Source organism: Mastigoproctus giganteus, chromosome 4 (genome assembly GCF_048544385.1).
Source record: "Mastigoproctus giganteus isolate SK-2022 chromosome 4, ASM4854438v1, whole genome shotgun sequence".
Taxonomy (NCBI): domain Eukaryota; kingdom Metazoa; phylum Arthropoda; class Arachnida; order Uropygi; family Thelyphonidae; genus Mastigoproctus; species Mastigoproctus giganteus.
In genome coordinates this window covers 78,739,829-78,765,400 of record NC_143578.1, presented here as the reverse complement: position 1 = coordinate 78,765,400, position 25,572 = coordinate 78,739,829, and the positions used below count along the sequence as shown (strand labels likewise).

Below are 25,572 nucleotides of genomic sequence, written 5' to 3'. Positions count from 1 at the left end.
GAGTAGACACAGTCCTACAGGACCTGCACATTGCAAAAAGCATTTTACGTTGAATGCTATGAAGTTTAGTCTGTACTGAACCCTCTTAACATGCTAAAACCAGGCGGCCACGCCATAGGAACAAATTGGTAGAAACATAGCTTTGTAATATAACCGTAGAGAGCGAGAATTAAGACCCAAGATTGTTTAGAGAGAGACGCAGAAGTGAGAAGGTAAGTTTTTTTACTTTCTCTGAGAGATCTTCCAAGTGTTTAGTAAACGTTAGTTTACTAAACACTTGGAAGATCTCGTTTACTAAACGTTTAATAACGTTTACTAAACACTTCCAAGTGTTTAGTAAACGTTAGTTTACTAAACACTTGGAAGAAACTCAATGATCAGACCAAGAAGAAAGGTTCCAGACGAGTGGTCCAAGAACAAAGCCCTGGGGGCAGCCCCTAGTGACAGAGCGGGAGACGGAGTTAGATCCAGAAATAACAGAAACTGTACGATTTTCAAAATAACTTCTTAAAAGGTTATATAGAGAAAGTGGACAATCGGCAGCACATAAGCGAGCAAACAAACTAGACCGCCATAACAGATCAAACGGCGCAGAAAAATCAACAAAAATAGCAAGAACGTATTTAGAGTTTGAAGAGTTAACTCGAGAAAGGAATTCAACGACTGCTTCTTCAGTTCCTCGTCAGTTCGGAAACCATATTGATCGTCTGATACAAGAGGGGTGTTCGTGAACACAGAAGCGAGTCTTACAGCAATCAACCTTTCAAGTGTTTTGACCAAATGCGATAACAGAGCAATAGGACGGAAGGACTTGCCACTTGGGGTGTTTGAAGATTTAGGAATTAGTTTAAGAAGGGCTGTCTTCCAGATAACAGCAAAAGTGCTTTCATTCAGACATTTATTGAATAGAGTCGGAAGAACCGTTGGACGTGGCTTGTGGAATTGTTTGATAAAGTTGCCCTCATGAAGGTCGAGGCCTGGACAATCAGAGTTGTTAATTTTTAGGACAGCTGCGTCCACCTCCAGCTGTGTAAATGGTTGAGATTCAGTAGTAGTGTAAGAGTTATTAAGCTGTCTTATCTGTTGATGAGTAGTCAAGTCATCCTCTGGGCGATCGAAAGGAAGCAGATTGTCCAAGATAGTGTTGATGTATCCTTCCAGGTGGAGTTTCGGTGCCGTTTGCGGGTACCGACCAATAAACAGTAGGGGCATAGGATTTGTTCCTGGTAAGGCAATAAACAAGGCCCCATGGGTCACGATTGCCAGTAGAAGTAACCAAGTTCTGCCAAGGTTTTATTATACAGGTAGTGATAGTTTTGACGTATTGTCTTTTGAGAACCTGATATTCTGTTTTAAGACTTTCGACGTTGGGAGGTGGCCAGCTCTTGCGATGTCGTTGGTAAATACGCCTAGCCAGATGCACTTGCTGACGAAGCAGAGTAAGTTCTCGGTTCCATATGGGATGGAAAGACTGAATTTTCTTTTTGGCTGCTTTATAACAGACGTGGCTGAGAGCATCATTAACTCATTAACATAGGAAACTAATTCTGAAGCTGTAAAGTGCTGGATGAAGTTTATGGTTTCAATTGGGAAATCAGTGTTGATTAAGTCTTAAACCGGTTCCACGTGATGCGTCGTAAAGAAAATCTTCTAAGGTCCTGTAGTGGAGAATTATATGATTGTGCAGCGCAAGTCATGGAGAAGGTGATCGCCCGATGGTCACTTGAGCAAATGTTAGTATTTACTGTCCAGTCATTAATGTTTGAAGAAACGGTGTAAGAAGTAGCAGTGATGTCTATATTTGATTCGCCATTTAGAGAGCTGAAGGTATAAGGTGAGCCGGGTTTATTTAGAACCGTCAGCTCATGTGAAAGGAGAAAATCTTCTATGAGTGAATCCTTGTATCAGTATGGTTGGAGTGCCATAGACTGGATTTGCCATTAACGTCTGACGTTATAATACGTTTGGCAGTACCTACCAAATAAATAACTTGATCGAGGTAGGCAAGGTGAAGTGTAATGTCGGAAGTTCGTGGACAGTATAGTGAAACTTGAAAGTAAGAGCCACGAGGAGTAGACGCACTTATGCAGACAGCGTGTTGATTAGTAAGATTAATTATCTTGACTACGTCCAATTTAGGATTAACTATGATGAAGGCCGTACGTGATTCGGCATGTTCCGGCTGAATAACTCTAAAAGAGATAGGGTATCCGCAGAGGCGGATTTAACGGCGGGCGCACCGGGCGCGCGCCCTGGGCCCTGACTTCTGAAGGGCCCACTCAAAACCCCAACAAATTAGTTGAACATATTAGTTAAAAACTTTGTGATTATTATTATGCTATTATTAATTATATTATACATATATTATATTCAAATTTTATTGGAAATAAAACATTAATAGTACATAATATTTTTTATTTATTTAAAAAATTGGTTAACATGTATTTTTATTTTCCCTGTCTCTCTCTTTTTTTTTTAAGCGGCCCAATATTTTCTTCTGGGCCCGGGGGCCTCAACCGACCTTAATCCGCTCCTGGGTATCCGGTTATTTTACCGCGGAAATGGTATGGTTCTTGTAAGGCTTTAATATCGTATTTAATTTCGTCGGTTACCTTTCGGACTTCATCGGCCACCAATCGTGACCACTGAGCATTCAGTTGAAACAGGCTAAGTTCAGAGACTGATTCATCTGCAATAAAGAACTGGAAAAAGACAATGTATCCATAGTTGGTTCGTTGTCTTACAAAATCTATGCTACGCAAAAGTTCTGGGCATTTGGAGTCACGAATTGCCTCATTCATCAGCGGTCCTTAATCGTGCAATTTCTAGAGCTCTTTTCTATTCATGGCAATTAGGATCGCGGATGAAGTGCCTCTTGCAATTTATGCAGCAGGCAGGCTCATCCTTATGAGGGCATTCTGCATGCACATGACCACTACATGCGCAATGTCCACAGGATGGGGAGTTATGGGTAAAGTATTGTGTTATGTGCCCATATCCCAAGGACAAAAAACACTTAGTAACTATTGTAAATGGCCTATGCCTATGTGAGCTAAAAGCAAGAAATATTCTGTCTATTGACGAAATACACCTGTAAATATTTGGGCAGAAACTGATTACCCAGTGTACCAATGACAAGAACCTTGACTTAGTTATGAATCTGAACGAGGTTTCTTTCTTAATCTCCTCCATTGTAAAGTCATAGTCAGCTAGATTTTTATTTTACAGTTCTTCTATTATGTCCTTCTTACTTAGATCCTTGGGCACGTCGTGGTTAATTATCGAAGGGTTACTTTTTTTTAGGAACTCCCGTAGAGATTCCTGCAGAGGACAAGGAATCAGATGTTGAGATATTAATTAAGTCCGACTTAGAGGCCGTTTCCAAAATTACACTTTTGTTGTGTGCTACTTTCATTGATTTTATTTTGACTGTTTTAAATTGTCTTCAAAGTATTGGTTACCAAAGTTTTTACATCAGCGCTGGTTTTAAAATTGTTGTTCTCTAACGCTCTAAGTACCATTACATTCTCACTAAGTTTAGCTATTTGTTCCTTCAGTGTGAGTGTATTTCGGGCTACATCAGCAAAAGATCTAACAGAAGGGGATCCCTATAACGGGAGGTCCTCATGTTGCCCTTTTCTATCAGCAGGGGCCTGAACTTCTGGCTCTTGTACATAATCTGTTTTATTTGGAGTCATTGTGCAAAAAGTTTGTATTATTTTGTCTAGAAGATTAGCTCATATTTATTTCATGATTAGTGGCCTTCAATATTTCATTTTCTATCAGGAGGGTTGTTGTTACTTTCTCAAGTTTGGACCATTTGTCCATAATAGCATCTCCTGCCTTTTTAGTTACTTTATTGGTCTCTCCCAAAACAAAGCTCCTCATATCTTAACGCATTTTTGAAATCACCTCATAGACCGAAGATGCGTCCTGAGTAATATTTAATTCTTCAGTCGTTTTATTATCTTCAGAATTTGCGGTTGTTCCAACTTTTTGATCAGTAGATAAGCCACCAGTAATATCTTTCTCAGAAGACGATTGTGGCATTTTGGGAAGCAATAAAGGGGAGTTGTCGTTTCCTCCCTCAGACAAATCTGTAAGTTTTCTGACACCAGTATTATTTCCATCTACTGATTCCCTTTTCCATGCTATCCAACACAAATTCAATATTTAAGTCGGATTAGATTTAAAATCGATATCGTAAAAAATAAAGGAAGCATCGTATCGGACACGCGAGTAGTATGTGGAAGTTTTTCGTTTTTTTTTTTTATCTATCGCCATACTTTTTACATAGGTTGCTGAGCATTTCAGTAAGTACCCGACTTTCGTTACGTTATTTATATATATATTTTTTATATGACTGAAGATTTCAGAGAAGGGGACACAGATTTCACTATAATACTGTAACTTAAAAACCCGCAGAATTCCAGCTATTGGTACCATTGCGTACGCAAATGCGATAAAATTGAGTTTACTTCCCGTTTATAATGAATTGCAGTAACAGAAAAGCCCAGTAACCCGGAAAGTGCAAATTGTTTTTATTGTTTTATGGTAGTGACCTCCAGCAAATGTGCTTTAGTAAAATGTGAGCTTGCATGGAGTGATAATAGTGAGGTTTTGCCTTAACCCTGTGATGTTCTTTTCAGAAAATTTAATTTTGACTGTTATCATGGTGCCGACTAAGAGAATAAGGGCACAAACACGCTATTATCACTTTACGAGACTTCACTCGTATACATATCTAATGTAAAATGTGGGGGAACTATATTTATCAATTATTTACCAATTATTTTATTGCTCGGAGAGCACTGTTCTAATTGGCTGTATTTACAAGATAACACGTCGGGCTTCAAGGCCGAACGACATTAGCATTAGCATTAGTAGAGGCATATGATGCAAGAAAGCAAGCTTATTCAGCATCAGCCAAAAAAAAAAAAAAAAAACACACACCACTCCCATTTCACCCCTCCGTTCGTTCGAAATACCTGTCCAGTTGAGCTTTAAATTTGTTTAGGCTATCAACTTTAACAACAAGTGATGGAAGTCGGTTCCACCAACCAACCACCCGCTGGCCAAAGGCAAATTTCCGCACATCTATCCGACATCCGTCCTTCCTCAATTTGAATTTATGCCCTCAGAGCTGATTATTCTGAGCAAGATGAAGAATCCCATTGGCATTGAGCATGCTCAAACCATTCAAAGCCTTATACACCTCTATCAGATCACCTCGCCGGTGCCTAGTCTCCAGACTCTGTAATTTGCAAAACTTAAGCCTTTCTTCGTAAGAGCAACCCTTTGTTCCATTCACTAATCTTGTTGCCCTTCTATGTACCCGTTCCAGCAGTTCTACATCCTTCTTGAAATGAGGCCTCCAGACCTGTATACAGTACTCAAGATATGGCCTAACCATTGCCTTATACAAGGGAATAATCACCTCCTTATCCCTACTAGAAAAATTCCTGTATATCATTGACAAGACACCATGAGCTACTCTTGCAGCTCCTCTGCACTGCTCAGAGAACTTCATATCTGCCTGCACAATTACCACCAGGTCCTTTTCATTCTCCACCACTGTCAATGTAGTACCGCAGAGTTGATACGTTGCTCTGGGGTTACTGTTTCCCATATGTAGTACTTTACATTTGTCAATGTTAAACTTCATTTGCCACCTCTCAGCCCATCTGTTCAACCTTTCCAGATCCTGTTGCAGCAGCATAGCGTCAGTAGTGTCCTTAACAACCCTGCCAACCTTTGTATCATCTGCAAACTTGGACATTAAACTTGATATCCCATCATCAATATCATTCATAAACACCGAAAACAACAACGGACCCAACACTGAACCCTGAGGAACTCCACTAATAACATTAGTCCACGTTGAGCAGTGTCCATTGATTACCACTCTCTGTCTTCTGCCACTCAACCATCCCCTTATCCATAGCAGCAATTTACCTCCAATGCCACACTGCTCCAATTTGTGCAGCAGTCTTCCATGTGCAACAGTATCAAAAGCCTTTCTAAGATCCAAATATATCATATCAAAGTTATTCCCTGCATCCAGTTCTTTTGTGACTACATCATAGTATCCAATCAAATTGGTCAGGAAAGACCTGCCCTTAACAAAACCATGCTGCGTCTCAGCTATAACTGAATTCTTGTCTAGATGATCCTGCAGTGCTTCTTTAACCAGTGCCTCCATTAATTTACCTGGAACAGAAGTTAAACTAACAGGTCTATAATTACTTGTGTCAGCCTTTGATCCTCCTTTGTGAATTGGGGTTACATTTGCACATCTCCAGTCTATGGGTACCACCCCTGAGTCCAAAGAAGCTCTCATAATTATGGCTAGGGGTTTGCTTACTTCCTTTGCTGCCTCCTTTAATATAACTGGATAGATCCTATCCACCCCAGGTGCCTTTTTTATGTTTATCCTCAACAATCTCTCCTCCACTTTCCTCTCAGTTATTACAAAATCATCCAGCTCACTGCCAATGTTTACTTTACCTACATCATTCTCCTTCCTGAATAACTCCACATGCGTGAATGTAGATGCAAAATACTTGTTTAGATTGTTAGCCACCTGAGCAGGATCCTCAACTGTTGAACCATCAATATCCAGTGGACCAATCTGATTCATCCCTTTCCTTCTTGAGTTTACATAAGTAAAGAACTCTTTTCTGTTTTTCTTTGCATCCTTTGCCAAGGATTTTTCGTAGTCTGCCTTTGCCTGCCTAATCTCCTTTGTGACTTGGTTACAGACCAACTTATATCTATCATAGGCTTCCATGTCACCCATTAATTTGTATGTATCCCATGCATTTTTCTTCTCTGCCACATGTCTCATTAGTTCATCTGACAACCATTTAGGCCTAAACCTTGAACAATGTTTCTTAGTTGGTATGTAAAGCCTGCTAGCCTCCAAGATTTGTTCCTTGAATGCTTCCCATTTTGAGTTTGCTGTTGGTAACATCATCAGTTGGTCCCACTGTATAGAATTTAAATACTGTCTCAGACCATCATAGTCGCCTTTACGAAAACAAAAACCCTTCCCTTTACCTCTGATGGTAGTTACCTCCTTGAGTAAATCCCACTTCAACACACTGTGATCACTGCCACCTAGTAGTTCATTTATCTGCAGATTCTTAATGCATGAAGAATCACTACTGATAATCAGATCAAGAGAATTGCTCCCTCTTGTTGCCTCCCGAACATGCTGATGTAGAAAACAATCATCCAATAAATCCACAAAAGCCTTGCTAGTGTGTGGGTGACCAGCCCCCAAATTCCAGTCAATATCTGGGGAATTAAAATCTCCCATTATAAGACTCTCTGATTTACTGGCCCACTCTATTTCCCTGTACAATATCTTATTATACTCATCAGAGTCATTAGGCCTATAGCACACTCCTACTCTCAATTTTGATTTCCCTATGTTTATGTCACACCAAACTGACTCGACACTGCCCTGTCCATCGATGTCGACTGGCTTCACTTCCTTGGACTTTATGTGTTTCTTAATTAATAGCATAACCCCTCCTCCCGTCCTGTCCTGTCTATCCTTTCTGTACACATTGTATTCCCCAAATTCCAGTTCCGCATTACTTATATCTGTGTGACACCACGTCTCTTATATCCCAACAATATCTGCCTTTGATGTTTTGAGCAATACCTCAAATTCATCAAATTTATTCACCAAACTCCTGGCATTGGTGTACACGCAGGTATACATGCACCTGTTTCTATTCTTAGCTACCCTAACACAACCGATGTGTTTACTTGTACCGCAATGACTCCCGGCAGTCTCTGAAATATTCTGCATCTTGTTTTTCAGGCTTCTGCTCATTTCAATAGAAGCAGTGCAAGAATCACTTCCACCTCTGCCAGTGGCTACTGTTAATCTATTAGTCCTTGTATCCCCCCAACTAGCAGTTTTTCGACCCACCTAACACTGCCTCGACAGCATCAGCAAAAATTCTTGCACCCTTTCTATTTAAGTGTATCCCATCCCTGTAGAAGCAATCTCTCCTGTTAACAAGTACAGTCCAGGCTGAAAAAAATTCTACCCCTTGAGCCTTGCACAATCCCTCCAGGGCCGAATTGATCGACAAGGCTCTCATCATATACTCCCTCCTATCGTGTCTGGGCAGAATTGCAGACACTTTCAAATTCAACCCTACTTCACGGCTTTTTTTCAACAGTGACCTGTACTTGCTAAGTAATTCCGCCGGTCTCCTACTCTTAATATCATTAGTGCCAACGTGTACAACTATATCACCTTAGGATCAGGATCGTTATCAGGATCTCAGATTTTTATTTTCGAACAGAAATTTCGTTAGGCGTGACAAGGGGAAAATGGAGGAAATGCTAATAGAAAATTAAATTAGAAGTAAATAATCTGTTTTCAGCGCACAAGTAAGAATATCCGAAAACAAATAACAACTTCAAGGACGTTGCTCCTGTGCCTATTCCGAAGCACCCTCCACTTCGACCAGCTACTTGGCATACTCACCGCAAATTCCAGTCACAGGGACACTCAAAAATGGCCAAAGGAGGAAAATAGACCAACAGAATTACAAATTGAGAGGACGAACAGGTCGACCATTTCAGTTTGCATAATTTCTTACAAATAATTAAATAAATTTTCTGTTTATACTCCGGAACGACCAAATGGTCAGAGGAGTTTGCAGGATAGATTGAATACAAGAAACAGCACCGTATTCAGTAGTCACGGGCTTGAACTCCGGTCACTCAAGGCACGTGCACTTAGGCACCCGCGCGCCTGACCACTACGCTACGGCGGCCTATCCAAGTTCAATTTTTAGGGATGTTTTTTTAGTTTTTTGTTGTTATTAAATTTCATTAAAAATTTTTTGCTTCGTATTTTGACAGCATAGTCCTTATTCAAAATTAAACTTGCAGTACTTTCCTTTTTCATTAAGGCCGCCGTAGCCTAGTGGTCAGGCGCGCGGGTGCATAAATACACGTGCTTTGAGTCACCGGGGTTCAAGCCCGTGACTGTTGAATACGGTGTTGTTTCTTGTAATCGGTCTATCTTGTGAACTCCTCTAACCGTGTGGTCGCCCCTGAGTATAAACAGAAAATTGATTTATTTTAAACATACAACTAATTTTTCTTTAGCGCTGACTGAATTTCGAAATTGCGTATTTTGCCCTTGAATATCATCCTTAATTGGATTATATAGGCAATTAAATTCTTCTTTATTCATCCGTAAGTACATCTTGAAACGATTTTCATCTTCTTCTAAGTCCTGCAGTAAATGATGAAATTCGCCTTTTTCTGTTCTCTTCCAGTTGATGTCGTGTATCCATTGCGTACTCTTGTTTTCTCCGCTATAAGAAAAGCGCATGCATTTTCTAAATCTTCTTCAAAATCGAAGAGGAGGATGAACTGTGGCAGTTCATTTCGCTTTAGCTTTTCTCAAAGAGAATGACACATATACAACGTTACAGGTTGTAGACATACCCCTTTTGGAAGTATAATAAAATTTCCAAGATACCCCTTTTTTAACATTTGAAAAAAGCAGAAATCATAAAACACCCTGTTGAGATGATTATTTAGGAAGAAAGAATTAAGTGACGATAAAGTTGTTGTTGAAATGCACCCTTAATTAAAGACTCAAATACGACATTCCATCCTATTTACAAAGATGGTTGCAGAATATTTACATTATGCTTACTTTGTAACCTTTTTACATTCTACTTGATTTCTTTTTTATTTCGTTGTAATGGTTTAAGGCTCAGGCAACAAACTTTTTATTTAAAATTCCCAATATCAATACCCATTTGCTGTATGAAGAATATGTTCTGTTGAAATCATTCCGTAAAAATATTGCGACAAAAAACTTCAAAAATACCACAGATGTTTGGACAAAAATTTTAAATGCGTATGAAGTACGTAATACAGAAAAAAATATTAATTTTGTTTTTGATTTGCCTCACTCGAATACAATGAGTGAGCGAGTATTGCGCTCAATATTTAACGCATGGAAAAAGGATAGAATTAAATTAGACCTAAAGAATGTCGAAGGATAACTGTTGGAGAAACCAATCACAATATGTCATGCAAAGAATTTTTAACGCATTATTAGCATTAGCATTAGCATTAGCAGAGGCATTTGATGGAAGAAAGCAAGCTTATGCAGCATCAGCCAAAAAGAAAAAAAAAAACCACTTCCACTTCACCCCTCTGTTCGTTCATAATACCTGTCCAGCATAGCCTTAAACTTATTTAGGCTATCAACTTCCACGACAAGGGATGGAAGTCTGTTCCACCAACCAACCACCCGCCGGCTAAACGCAAATTTCCGCACGTCTATCCTACATCTGTCTTTCCTCAATTTGAATTTATGCCCTCTCAGGTGATTATTCTGAGCGAGAGGAAGAATCCCATCAGCACTGAGCATGCTCAAACCATTCAAGGCTTTATACACCTCTATCAGATCACCTCGCTTGTGCCTAGTCTCCCCTGTAATTTGCAAAACTTAAGCCTTTCTTCGTAAGAGCACCCCTTTGTTCCATTCACTAATCTTGTTGCCCTTCTCTAAACTCGTTCCAGCAGCTCTACATCCTTCTTGAAATGAGGCCTCCAGACCTGTATACAGTACTCTAGGTGTGGCCTGACCATTGCCTTATAACAAGGGAACGATCACCTCCTTATCCCTGCTAGAAAAATTCCTATATATCATTGACAATACACCACGAGCTACTCTTGCAGCCCGTCTGCACTGCTCAGAGAACTTCATATCTGCCTGCACAACCACCCCCAGGTCCCTTTCATTCTCTACCACTGTCAGTGTAGTACCACAGAGTTGATACGATGCTCTGGGGTTGCTGTTTCCCCCTATGTAGTACTTTACATTTGTCAATGTTAAACTTCATTTGCCACCTCTCAGCCCATCTGCTCAACCTTTCCAGATCCTGTTGCAGCAGCATAGTGTCAGTAGTGTCATTGACAACCCTGCCAACCTTTGTATCGTCTGCAAACTTGGACAGTAAGCTTGATATACCATCATCAATATCATTTATGAATACAGAAAACAATAATGGACCCAACACTGAGCCCTGAGGGACTCCACTAATAACATCAGTCCATGACGAGTAGTGTCCATTGATTACCACTCTGTCTTCTCCCCCTCAGCCACCCCTTTATCTACAGCAGCAATTTGCCTTCAATGTCACACTGCTCCAATTTGTGCAGCAGTCTTCCATGTGCAACAGTATCAAAAGCCTTTCTAAGATCCAAGTATATAATATCAAAGTTATTCCCTGCATCCAGTTCCTTTGTGACTGCATCATAGTATCCAATCAAATTGGTCAGGCAAGACTTCCCCTTAACAAAACCATGCTGTGTCCGAGCTATAACTGAAGTCTTGTCTAAATGATCCTGCAGTACTTCTTTAACTAGTGCCTCCATTAATTTTCCTGGAACAGAAGTTAAACTCACAGGTCTGTAATTACTTGTGTCAGCCTTTGATCCTCCTTTGTGAATTGGGGTCACATTTGCACATCTCCAGTCCGTGGGTACCTTCCCTGAGTCCAAGGAAGCTCTCATAATTATGGCTAAGGATTTGCTTACTTCCTTTAATATAACTTTCCTCCTCCTTTAATATAACTGGATAGATCCCATCCACCAGAGGTGCCTTTCTTGTGTTTATCTTCAACAATTTCTCCTCCACTTTACTCTCAGTTATTACAAGATTCTCTAGCTTACTGCTAGAGTTGAATACACCTCTGGCATTCCCCTCGCTGAATAACTCCTCATGTGTGAATGTCGATGCAAAATATTCATTTAGTTTGTTAGCTACCTGAGCAGGATCATCAACAGTTGACCCATCGATATCAAGTGGACCAATCTGATTCATCCCCTTCCTTCTAGAGTTTACATAAGTAAAGAACTCTTTGCTGTTTTTCTTTGCATCCCTTGCCAAAGATTTCTCGTAATCTGCCTTCGCCTGCCTAACCTCCTTTGTAACTTGGTTACAGATCAACTTGTATCTATCATAGGCTTCTGTGTCAAGTGTTAATTTGTATGTATCCCCTGCATGTTTCTTCTCTGCCATATGCCTCATCAGTTCATCTGACATCCATTTAGGCCTAAACCTTGAACAATATTTCTTAGTTGGTATGTAAAGCCTAGTAGCTTCCAAGATAAGTTCTTTGAATGCTTCCCATTTTGCATTTGCTGTTGGTAACATCATCAGTTGGTGCCACTGTATAGAATTTAAATACTGTCTCAGACCATCGTAGTCGCCTTTACGAAAGCAATAACCCTTCCCTTTACCCCTGATGATAGTTAGCTCCTTGAGTAAATCCCACTTCAGCACACTGTGATCACTGCGACCTAGTGGTTCATTTATCTGCAGATTCTTAATGCATGAAGAATCACTGCTGATGATCAAATCAAGAGTATTCCTCCCTCTATTTGCCTCCCGAACATGCTGATGTAGAAAACAATCATCCAATAAATCCACAAAAGCCTTGCTAGTGTGTGGGTGACCAGCCCCCAAATTCCAGTCAATATCTGGGGAATTAAAATCTCCCATTATAAGACTCTCTGATTTACTGGCCCACTCTATTTCCCTGTACAGTTTCTTATTATACTCATCAGAGTCATTAGGCCTATAGCACACTCCTACTCTCAATTTTGATCTCCCAATGCTTATGTCACACCAAAATGACTCCACACTGCACTGTCCAGCGATGTCCACTGGCTTCACTTCCTTGGATTTTATGTATTTCTTAACTAATAGCATAACTCCTCCTCCCTTCCTATCCAGTTTATCCTTTCTGTAGACGTTGTACTCCCGAAATTCCAGTTCTGCATTCCTTATAACTGTGTGACACCACGTCTCTGATATCCCAACAATATCTGCCTTTGATGTTTTGAGCAATATCTCAAATTCATCAAATTTATTTACTAAACTCCTAGCATTGGTGTACATGCAAGTATACATGCACCTGTTCCTATTCTTAGCTACCCTAATACAACCCATGTGTTTACTTGTACCGCAATGACTCCGAGCAGTCTCTGAAATATCCTGCATCTTTTTTTTCAGGCTTTTTCTCATTCCAATAGAAGCAATGCAGGAATATCTTTCACCTCTGCCAGTGTCTACTGTTAATCTATTCGTCTTTGTCTCCCCTCAAGCTAGCAGTTTTCCGACCCACCTAACACTGCCTCGATAGCATCAGCAAATATTCTTGCACCCTTTCTATTTAAGTGTATCCCATCCCTGTAGAAGCAATCTCTCCTGTTAACAAGTACAGTCCAGGCTGAAAAAAATTCTACCCCTTGAGCCTTGCACAATCCCTCCAGGGCCGAATTGATCGACAAGGCTCTCATCATATACTCCCTCCTATCGTGTCTGGGCAGAAATGCAGACACTTTCTAATTCAACCCTATTTCACGGCTTTTTTTTTTCAACAGTGACCTGTACTTGTTAAGCAATTCTGCCGGTCTCCTACTCTTAATATCATTAGTGCCAACGTGTACAACTATATCACCTTTTGTGCCCTTAAAAGATGATATCTGCTCTAAAACGCCATCAACCATTGCCCCTGGCAGCAGTAGCGGATTAAGATCGGTTGAGGCCCCGGGCGCAGAAGAAAATATTGGGCCCCTTAAAAAACAGAGAGAGAGACAGGGAAAATAAAAATACATGTTAACCATTTTTTTTTAAATAAATAAAAAATATTATGTACTATTAATGTTTTATTTTCAATAAAATTTGAATATAATATATGTATAATATAATTAACAATAGCATAATAATAATAACAGTTTTGAACTAATAGTTGAACATATTAGTTCAACTAATTTGTTGGGGTTTTGCGTGGGCCCTTCAGAAGTTGGGGCCCAGGATGCGTGCCCGGTGCGCCCGCCGTTAAATCCGCCTCTGAAACTAACTAGTCTGTAATTACTCGTGAAATCAGAAGATTAATTATTCTTTGAAAATAATTCTAAATTAAACATTGAATGCTACAAACACTTTTGAATTCTGCAAACTAGTCTTCACATTGAATGCTACAAACTAGCCTTTTCAGTTCTAAGTTGATATGTTCCAAATACAAGTGTTTCGACAAACTCTAATAAAATCAGAATATTAATTATTCTTTAGGATGATTCTAAGTTAAGCTTTGTTATTTTAGGATAACTATATTTGATAAAATAACTTTAATTAGCTGTGAAAAGATAATTTTATTTTTAACTGATGACTTAAAAACTTAAATATCATTAACTTGATGTTGCTGAACCCACACGTTAAAACTAGTAACGCTGTGGCTTTTTATCAGTTGGTTCAAACTTTAAACACATATTCAAGTGAATTTAGATTTTCAAAAGTTCGCTATATACAATAAGATTAATGAAAATAAATGCAAAAATTTTTGCGTTTATCCAAAAAAATCTTCGGAAGGATTTAAATTGGTACAAGCAGATTGTGTTTCAGCTTTCAACCAACAGATGGAGCCACAGAGGAACACGTTAATTGTTTTTGTGAAATTCGAAGTTTAATGGCCACAAACACAAGACAATTGGTTTTAGCCAACAGAGGAGTACTTTAATTGTTTTGTGAAGAGTTTAATTCCTACAAACAAGATGGCAGCGTAGGGGACCAAAATCCCACAATTTACAGTGTGAACCTAATTAAACGTGCAGATTTTGCTTTTGACTCACAACTGCTACTTTCAAATGTCACCCGTAACCGGAAAATAGCATGGGGCGGATATGGTGCCATCTAGCAAGCAAAATAAAATAAAAATAAAAACAAATATTTTCCGCCATTACACCTATTAAAGTTCGACAGCTGTTTGCCTTTATACTCTCCATTCATACCATAATCACCTGAGAGACATAAATTTACAGACATAAATTCAAATTGAGGAAAGATAGATGTAGGATAGATGTGGGGAAATTTGCCTTTAGCCAGCGGGTAGTTGGTTGGTGGAACGAACAGACTTCCATCCCTTGTTGTGGAAGTTGATAGCCTAAATAAATTTAAGGCTCAGCTGGACAGGTATTTCGAATGAACGGAGGGGTGAAGTGAAAGGGTTTTTTTTTTTTTTTTTTGGGTGATACTGCATAAGCTTGCTTTCTTGCATCATGTGTCTCTACTAATGCTAATGTTAATTCTAATGTGCCGGCAAATGCTTTGGCTCTGGTTTGGCTTGACTCTCTGTTGTGTCCTGACAAGACACAGCCTGAAGTTAAGGTTGCTTTAATGGAGACTGGCAACCTCAGGCCTATGCTCTTGTGAAGAGCCAGAGACTAGCCTTCACTTCATGTTGGACTGTCCCAATTACACAGATCTCCGAGCGAGGAACACTCGCTCTCACTCAGGCTGCTCTGGGGGAGTTTTTCATTATCATTATAATTATTAGCCATATTTTACAAGGAAGCCTGAGGCTTTTGCTGCATCAGGAAAAAAAAAATTTCTGAGTTATGCTGAGAGAGAGAGAGAGAGAGAGAGAGAGAGAGAGAGAGAAGGGAATCACCAACAAAGAGAAGGGTGAAGGGAGATTACCAACAATGATGATATCCAGCTCAGGACCATGGGTGTGCTAAGCCCATAGCCACCAGATGTGAGTTCCTGGGTTTTGTTTGAGATATTACTATTTTGTCAATTGAATGAATTTGTCATCTTACTATCTACGCCGGAGACCCACTAACTCAGTCACAGAGTGCAATCGTGCTGCATAAAAAGAAAAAAAAATCCCTCTTTATTAAGGTCACCCGGAAAGTTAGTTCATATATCCATGTGTACTCTGTATGCAAATTGCGTGTGTTCTCTGGTCGATTTGCCTGCTTTGCTGGACGAAAAACCCTGAGTTCCAGGGAAAAGGCCTTGCTATCTACGCCTGAGACCAACTCAGCAACGGAGTGAAAAGAATCCATATAAGTTCCTCGCGTCATCGACAGGATTTAAACCTGGGCCTTTTCTACCCTGGTGTGGGGAGATTGGTGACGATACCACTATACTATCCGCGCAGACCATCGTGCTGCCCATGGAAATATTGCCCTCGTGGGTAGCACAGTTAGTAGAAGCGAGGTTTTTCTCCCGGAAACTCTGCTTTTTTGTCCAGTAAACAGAAAATCGACCAAGAAACACAAGCAATTTACAGACAATATACACTGAGTAACAGGGCCTTAGTCGCTGGTCCTAAAACCCTACTACAATAACATCAACGATAGAAATATTTATATACATGCACTTTTTTTTCTCTTCATGCCTTTTAAAATGAGGTAATTTTGAAAATATACGATAATTGTGATAAACTGATAATAAATCCAAAAATGTTGTTACTTACCCAAACAACTTTTGTTGAAGATTTAAATCATCTCAGCTGTTTTATATAAACAATATAGAGGGCACTACTTGCAATACCGAGGCAGAAGTTGTAACATGGGTTGCTGTTCAGATGTTTAGGAATAGACTGTAAACAGTGTGTCGTTTGTACAGTTTAAAACTTTGAACGTAACTGTTATTAAACGGTTCATTATTGTGGGTTAGAATAATGTAAGTGTTAAATTTGATTAAATTGGTAGGACAGCTGTAATTCCATTCTATTTATGCAAGGTGTTGGTAAAGTGGTAAGTTAGCAAGTTTAAGGAAACGATCTGTCAAGATCCGCCGTTACTGTTATGGATGAAACTTGATTTGTCATTTTATTCCACGTTTTGTTTGTTGATGTAGAATTGGTTCATATGTAACTGGTTTAGCTTTCTGATGTCTAAAGATCAGTAAAATTTATTTGTGTGCCATAACAAAAAGGTGTTTCATTATAATGAGTATGATATAATCCCAAATTTAAACAAAACGATACAGAAGGTATTGTGAAATAGAAACTTTTATCTACTGAGTTCTATACTGTGCTGATTATACCATCTAATCTATTAGTTTACCATTGATTAATATATACGGGTTGTTTTTATTATTTATAGCGCATTAACATCTAGGCCAATACTGTTATTATGTATGTTCACGCGCCGGTTTGTGTGTTATGAGGAAAAATTCAGACCATCTCACGGGGAAAGTTTTGACTCCCTCCGCCTGAGATTGGCCAACTACAAACCCTTTTGAAGAGCTATTTAGAATCTTTCCAGATGAGTGACAAACCACTATACTGTCACGGGGGGGGGGGGCATAATTTATACGAGACCGTCGACGATTTTAGTTGTGCCCTTCTGTTTGAGCCCATAAATTTTATTGTATCACTATTTATATATCGCATATCCACAGTGCGATTCCGAAATGCTTCAGATATAAATGTACTGTTTTGTTTCAGATATGATTATATTTGAAGAAAACAGTGCCACAAACAGTAGTTTCCGGCACTGTTTAGCTATAGGTTATATTCTTTTGCAACTGTGATTCATTTTCTTGAATTTTAAAAGTCAAAATGCAAAACATGGTATGGTGTTGATACATATACAGGGTGTTTCAGTTAAACGTTTCAGAACTTCTAAGAGGGGTAGGGTACATCCTGACAACTCGAAATCATATAGCAATGTGGGGTCGGAAATGCTTTCCTGAAGCGGTGTTGTACACAGAAGCACCATAAAGAAAAGAGACCGTAAGTGAGAAATCGTTTTAATAATACATGAAAAGAAGCAAAAGGTACATGGATTAAAGTAAGTGTTCGAAGTTTCTTCCACGGGCTACAATGCACGCCTCACATCTCGGACGCATGGACATCCGAACATTCTGGAATACTCCAGGCGAATTTCGAATTTCTTCGGCAGCTACTGCGATTCTTGCAACCAGCTCCTCAGCATTGTCAACAGGGGTGTCATAAACTAGCGATTTCATATGACCCCAGAAATAAAAATCAAGACATGATAGGTCGGGTGACCGAGCAGGCCAACGCACGGGACCACCACGTCCGATCCACTGTTGACCAAATGTGACATCCACGTAGTTACGGACATCTCCGCTATAATGGGCAGGGGCTCCATCGTGTTGGAACCACATTGTGTGTTGCGTCGATGCAGAAATCTGTTCATCTCTCAAAAGTTGTGGCAATACTTGCTGCAGAAAGATCAAGTAGATAGGTCCGGTTAGACGACATGGTAACAGGTAAGGTCCGATGAGGTGATCTCCCATAATACCGGCCCATACATTGACCGAAAATCGAATCTGTGCTGCACGACGTTGTATTGCATGCGGGTTCTTGACCGCCCAGATATGGTCGTTATGCATGTTGAAAATTCCTTCCCTTGTGAAGGATGCCTCATCGGAAAACAACACTTCAGCAGGAAAAAGGGGATTTGTAGCACATTTTCCAAGGTACCACTGTGCGAAAGCAATACGAGGTGCGTAATCCTCCGGTTGCTGTGCCTGGACACGCTGCCTGGAGTATTCCAGAATGTTCGGATGTCCATGCGTCGGAGATGTGAGGCGTGCATTGTAGCCCGTGGAAGAAACTTCGAACACTTACTTTAATCCATGTACCTTTTGCTTCTTTTCATGTATTATTAAAACGATTTCTCACTTACGGTCTCTTTTCTTTATGGTGCTTCTGTGTACAACACCGCTTCAGGAAAGCATTTCCGACCCCACATTGCTATATGATTTCGAGTTGTCAGGATGTACCCTACCCCTCTTAGAAGTTCTGAAACGTTTAACTGAAACACCCTGTATATGAGACCGTCGACGATTTTAGTTGTGCCCTTCTGTTTGAGCCCATAAATTTTATTGTATCACTATTTATATACCGCATATCCACAGTGCGCTTCCGAAATGTTTCAGATATAAATGTACTGTTTTGTTTCAGACATGATTATATCTGAAGAAAACAGTGCCGCAAACAGTAGTTTCTGGTACTGTTTAGCTATAGGTTATAAAGTAAAGTAAAGTGCAGCCATTACAACCCACTGCAGGATGGAAGCCTCCTCAACAATTCATGCTGAGGGAAATGGACCATAATCTGCCACGCTGGTCCAGTGCGGGTTGGCAGATCGACCATATTCAGCAGTGAGGGGCTTGAACTCCGGTCTACTTAAAGAGCGTGTGCTACTGCACTCCTGGTCCTGCCCACTGGGCTATGGAGGTATATTCTTTTACAACTCTGGTTCATTTTCTTGAATTTTAAAAGTCAAAATGCAAAACATGGTATGGTGTTGATACAATTATTTAAATAAATAACTTAAAGTATATTAGATATGCAAATGAATTTAGAACAGATATGAGTTAGTAAACATTTTAATTAATTTAGCGAAGAAAAAGCAACAACTAATTAATTAATTTAGCGAAGAAAAAGCAACAACCCTTAAAATATTTGACAAAGTGTTAGTACCACTAGTCATGGACTTTATAAGCTCTTCACTGCCTTTGCTTGTCGTCAGTCAAATTATTAATAACTTAATCTGACATTGTCAAATTACTGTGATCAGGTAGAAAGCAAATATTAGGCATGAGAGAAAGGTGCAACCACACTGGGGAACATATTTTCAAGGGATATTGTGCTTGCATGATGGCACTTTTGCATAATCAAAATTCTGTGTATTACGTAGCAAAATACAGGCAATCCCCGAGTGAACATCAGTATATACAAACAAGGCTGTATAAGGTACAGTGGGACCTCTATATAACAAAATTGATTATTTGCTTGAAAAAATTTATTAAACAGAAATTTTGTTTTAAAGAAGTGATGTTTTCAACAATGAAAAATACTGTAATTCAGAAATACAGTAAAATGTGGGAAATAAATTAGAAATAAGTGGGAATGAATAAATTTTCTAACATTTTAAAACAATTAATTTATTAATAAAATATTAGGAAATAACTACTTACATGATGTGCACAATATATTAGTACACTTTTAGGAATTATGTCATAAAATATTTGGATATTTTATGTTGTACACTGAATTTTACTGTACATTGTTCATAAAAATGTTGGGCAAACAGTTCAAGCACTCAAATATATTTTCTGGTGCATTTTCTTGACACTGAAGGCATCAAAACAAAGTTTCAAATGCTGCCAACATTTCATGTGTGGAGGGTTTAAAATTGCCTTCATTGCCCTCATTTTCATCCAGCTCATTGTCAATATTGTCACTAGTTTTTTGAATACACTCCAAAATGTTGGTGTCACTTGGATATTCAGCTACTATGACATAATTACCAACTCCTAAACATTCTTTAAGAACAATTTCTCCACTGATCAAACCTCTCGCTTGGAGTTCTTCCCAAGAATGCTCAATGTCTCGTAGCAGTTCATCCGTCTCGTCGCTGTTAATTGGCTTTTTAACAAAACCTGCTTTTGCGAAACAATTCTTAATTGTTGTTTTCGTCACATCTTGACTCCACGCTTTCGCCAACTTTGATATGCACAGTTGCAAATCTATAACATAATCTATAGGTTGGTTGGTTTCTAATCTCAGTATAATTTTTTTTCATTCGTGCCTTTGGTAGTGCTTTTTCAAATTCTTGATAATGCCTTGGCCCATTGGCTGCAGTTTAGACAAGGTACTCGGAGTGAAGAAAACAAGCTTCACAAGTGGGCAGAGTAGTTGTCAATAATCAAAGCAATTTTTTTGTTTTCTATTGAAATTTAAAATTCATTGTTCAAAAATTTCACTTGTCATCCAATTTTTTTTTTTTTTTTTTTTTTTGTTGTTGTAATCCAACTCTAATGGCTTTACTCCTTTGAAACATCTGGGTTGTTCACTTTTGCCTATTATCAAAAGCTTCAGTTTTCATTACCAGCCATATTTGCACCAACCAAGAGTGTAATTATCTCCATACTATTTTTACATATTTATTACCTTTAAAAGTCAGTGTCTGGTTGGGCAAACATTTAAAAAATAGACCTGTTTCATCAACGTTGAATATGTCTTTGGGCTCATAGTCCTTCATAATTTTTTTCAAAACTGTTTCTTTCCAATGGGTAGAGTCTTCTTTGATTAAAACCCCACTTTCATCAAAAATAACTTTTTCGAGTAAGCCATGGCACTTTTTAAATTTGCCCAACTAACCAGAACTGGCTTGAAATGTTTTATGTCCCAAAAAAAAAGATGCCTACTGCATAGCCTTTTCTTTTATTAATGGCCCTGATATCAGCTTGTTTTGGGCTCTAATCAACTTCATCCACTTAAAAATGGCTTCATCTACACCTTCCTACAGGCATAATTTCGCACACTCCTGACCGGGTCCCGTTTCCTCAGTTTGAGAATCGAAAAATGGTTTTTCAGAATGGCTGATATGCTACTGGCAATGATACCAAATTTTAAAATGATTTATTTTTGTTTAATGGCCCGATCTACACTTTTAAGCACTTCCACTTTTTTCACTACACTCAAGGATTTCCTATTAGACATTGCAAAGTTACTTGCACAGCAGCTAAAACAAAACTGATCTAGGGATCACTTGTACCTACCATACAGAGACTGGTTAAAGTGTGGATGACTCAATTCTGCAAAACAACAGATTAAATTTCTGGATAAAGGAAAATCACTCTCCACCCTTTCCTAATTCTCTAATAGGATGCTCACAGTAGAAAACACGTTCACCAGAGCCAATGTCCATGTCAGGAATATGCCGTAATCTTTTCCAATAACTGTGGACACAGATAGCAGTTGAGCAGCATAACTTCTCAATACAGTAAAGGCTTTATGGGCATCACTAAATTGTGGAATGCTCTTAAGAATTAAATGCTTTAGTTCTTAAAAGCTAAAGTGATTAATTCTTAATCCTTTTAGCTCTTAATTTGTGCATCCAGTGAGCGTGTACATCAGCTGTATTGCCTAAAGGCTGGAGGTGCAAACAATGCATACCCAGGTCTCTTGAAATCGATTCATTATTTATTTATTCAAATTATTATATTAGGGCGGGCCATTGGTAATTTTTTACATATACCCGTTTATATATTGTCTGTAAATTGTGTTTGTTCTCTGGTCGATTTGCCTGTTTTGCTGGACGAAAAAACCCCGGTTTATGGAGGAAAAAACTTTTCTCTCTACACCTGAGACTGACTAACTCAGCCACAGTGAAAAAAGCACATTAAAGTTCCATGCATCATCGACAGGATTCAAACCGGAACCTTTTCCACCTAGTGTGGGGAGGACAGTGACGATACCACTGTGCTACCTGTGCAGACAATCAGTTCATTATATGGAAATTTTTTTCATTATACGGAAACTATTTTCAATGTAATGACCAAGGGAAAATCAAAGTTCGCTACATAGAAAAATTTTTTATATGGAAGTTCGTTAAAGAGAGGTACAACTGTATTTTATTACAATGCCAATTTGATTCCTCTGTACCTCCTGCCTGGTTAAATTCAGATGGATGAAAGTTTTGTGAATGTAAGGATTGCTATGACTGAAGCAACAGCTGAAATTTCTCAAAACTCTAAGTAATATAATAAAAATTAAGAATGATGAACAGGCTTGGTTTCCTTCAGTCGAACATTAGATTTGCTAAGAAACTCAATTATATTGACATAATATAAGATTTTCTACAACTAAAACTTAGGAAGGTATTGAAAGCAAAGTGTTGTTTTTATGTGAATTTAAATTTTCTGTTTATACTGTGGGATGATGACATGGTCAGAGGAGTTCACAAGATAGAGTACAAGAAAAAGCACCGTATTTAGCAGCCTTGGCTTGACCCCTGTCACTCAAGACACGTACTTTTGCACCCTCTTGCTGACTACTCTGCTATGGCAGCCTTCAATTATTATATATATATTTGAGTCGTATGTTTCTTTAAAGCTTCCTGAAAACAAAAACTAATGTTTAATTTTTTTTTTCTTTAATATACACTGTACTTTAAATTAAAGACAAATTCCTAATGTAGAAATTATTTATTTAACATTATATATTTATTTCACATTTATTCATGCTACATATAATATTTTGTTTAATATAATAACATTAGATTCTAAATAATATTAATAAATATACAATTAAGTGCAATTAGTAGTAATATTATAAATATATATAAATTTTATATTCTCCTTTCTCTTTCGTTGCCATAGGAAATACTGGTTGCTTTCTTTATTAGTTTTTTACTTAGTTTGGCCATTCTGCTCGTGTATCTTTAATTTATCCATTTTAATTGCATTATATTGTGGGATGTGGTTGATTAGGCATTGCAGCCACTGATGTTTATCTTATCTTTTCTGCTTTTCTTCCTTTATTCTTTTACATTATTAATTCAAATTTATATACAGGGTGTTTCAAAAGTGATGGTTAATAATTTAAAGGGGAACTGTACAGACTACAATATGCAAAAAAAACCTAGTAAACATGGGTCCTTAATTGAATCATTTTCGAGATATTGCACATTTCTAGTTGGGATCCACCACTGACGTGTTTGTTTAGGTTAGGTAATTCTCATTCTCTCCCTTCCCTCTCTCTCAATGCTCTGAGATGTAGCAGGCATAATAGTACTTGTCAAAGGATAGTCAACATGGAAAGAGGTTACAGCAGTGAAGAGTATGCGGACATGCACTTCATGTATGGTAAAGCCAATGGAAATGCACTCGAGGCTGCACGTTTGTACCAAGAAGCATTTCCCCGCCGAAGGCAGCTCAACAGGTGCACATTCATCAGGGTACATCAACGCCTTAGAGAATATGGGCACTTCGCACATGGAGTATGAGCAGGTAGGCCCAGAAGCATAACACCTGATGTTGAGGAAAGGATTATATATTCCTTTCCTCAACATCAGGTGTTAGAAAGAATAGAACAAAATCCAGGAATTTTGACAAGGAGGGTTGCTCTGCAAGAGCATGTACTGAGTCATAGCAGTGTGTGGCAAATTTTACATCGCCAATTACTGTACTCATCTAGTGTTTAGAAGGTCTCAGCAATACAGACTACCATCCCAGAGTGAAGGCGCCTCCGTAGCAGGTGGGCAGGAGCAGCAGTGCGTCGCGCACACGTCTTGATTAGACCTGGGTTCGAGCCCATGTCCACCAAATACGGAGGATGCAGAAAGGTCAGGGAATGACCGCCGCATATCCCCGGAGCAATATGGCCTTAGTTGCTAATGCGCCTAAAAAAACCAAATAACAAACAAACAAACCCAGGGTGAACTTCTGCCAGTGGATGCAACAACAGTGTGTCCTGAACCCCCAATTTTTAAACAACATTTTGTTCACTGACAAAAGCTGGGTTTACTCGTGATAGCATTTTTAAGTTTCATAACTGTCTCACTTGGTCTGATGAAAAAAAATCCTAATGCAATTCACGAGTCACAACATCGTTTCTTGTTGAATGTCTGGGCAGGACTACTAGGTGATAGTCTAATTGGACCACACACTCTCAGCTAAACAGACTAACAGGAGAGCTGTATCTTCAGTTCCTGCAGAATGTTCTTCTAGACCTCCTTGATGATGATAATATTTCACTTCAGCAACGCCAGAACATGTAGTTTATGCATGATGGTGCACTGGCACATTTTGTTCGAATGACTCCGTATCTAACTAGAAGGTATGGTCAACGGTGAATAGGTAGAGGTGGGCCTGTAATGTGGCCTCCTAGATCACCAGACTTAAATCCTATGGATTTTTGTATCTGGGGCGATGTAAAAGCTTGGTTTCACTTCTGACATTAACACAGTTGAGGGATTGCAGCGTTAGGTTGAAGGAGCCTTTCAGCAAATCAGAAATGACCCAGGAATGCCTGAGAAGGTTCGCAGCTCAATCCAGAGAAGACTACAAAGCTGCATATGGATGCAAGGACAGCAGGATTCACAGCTTTTTTGCTAAACTAGTGCTCCTATAGTGAGTGGTGGATCTTAACAGATTTTTTGCATTATCTCGAAAATGGTTCATTGGCGGCCTGATGTTCATTGGAGCTTTTTTGTTTATTTTTTTTCGCTTTTAAATTATTGAGATATATATATATATATATATATATATTGATGCCATGCTACTGGCATTAATTTTGATTTAATATTTAATATCAGTTATATTGATATATATCTCAATATATATATACACACACACACACACATATATATATATATAGTAATGAAATAATGTTAAAATGTAGAGTCTATCCTGTGTTTAAAAACACGAAGCAATCCATGAACTAACCGAACCCTAGGCAACAATGGTTAAACATAAATATTAAACTCAATAAAAATTATATATAAATAGCCGTCCATGGGAAAGATACTTTGCAAGGGACTTTGTCGAGGGCTAAACCCCTACAAAATACCAAACCCATGGCTGGCAGAGCTATCAGTTTCTGTTGTCATCTGTCTGTATAACCTAAAGAGTCCATAAGTACCCAAATATTATACCCATCTTTCGGGTACTTATGGACTCTTTAGGTCCTAGTTATACAGGCAGATGAAGCCGACCAGGCTAGCCGAGTGGGTAAAGTACCTGCCCGGCAACCCAAAGGTCGCGGGTTCGATTCCCACCTCGGGCTTGGATCAAAGTACTGCAAAAACCTTGGGAGGTGCAATATGGCCACAGAAGCCGATGCGCCAACAACTACCAAATCAAATCAATCAACAGGCAGATGGCTTCACAACAAGATAGCTATCTTGTTGTGAAGGCAACCACATTATGAGATACAATTAAAACGATGC

The 25,572-nt window shown here is 38.9% G+C and overlaps 1 protein-coding gene across 1 annotated transcript in view; it reads left to right on the top strand.

Moving 5' to 3' along the window:
• The first annotated feature begins 16,473 nt into the window (after nucleotides 1-16,473).
• Nucleotides 16,474-25,572, top strand: part of LOC150086858 (uncharacterized) — a 195,536-nt gene continuing 186,437 nt past the window's right edge. The window contains exon 1 of the mRNA XM_090372301.1: nucleotides 16,474-16,611. The gene's annotated coding sequence lies outside the window, so the exon portion shown is untranslated. The remainder of the gene's footprint in view (nucleotides 16,612-25,572) is intronic.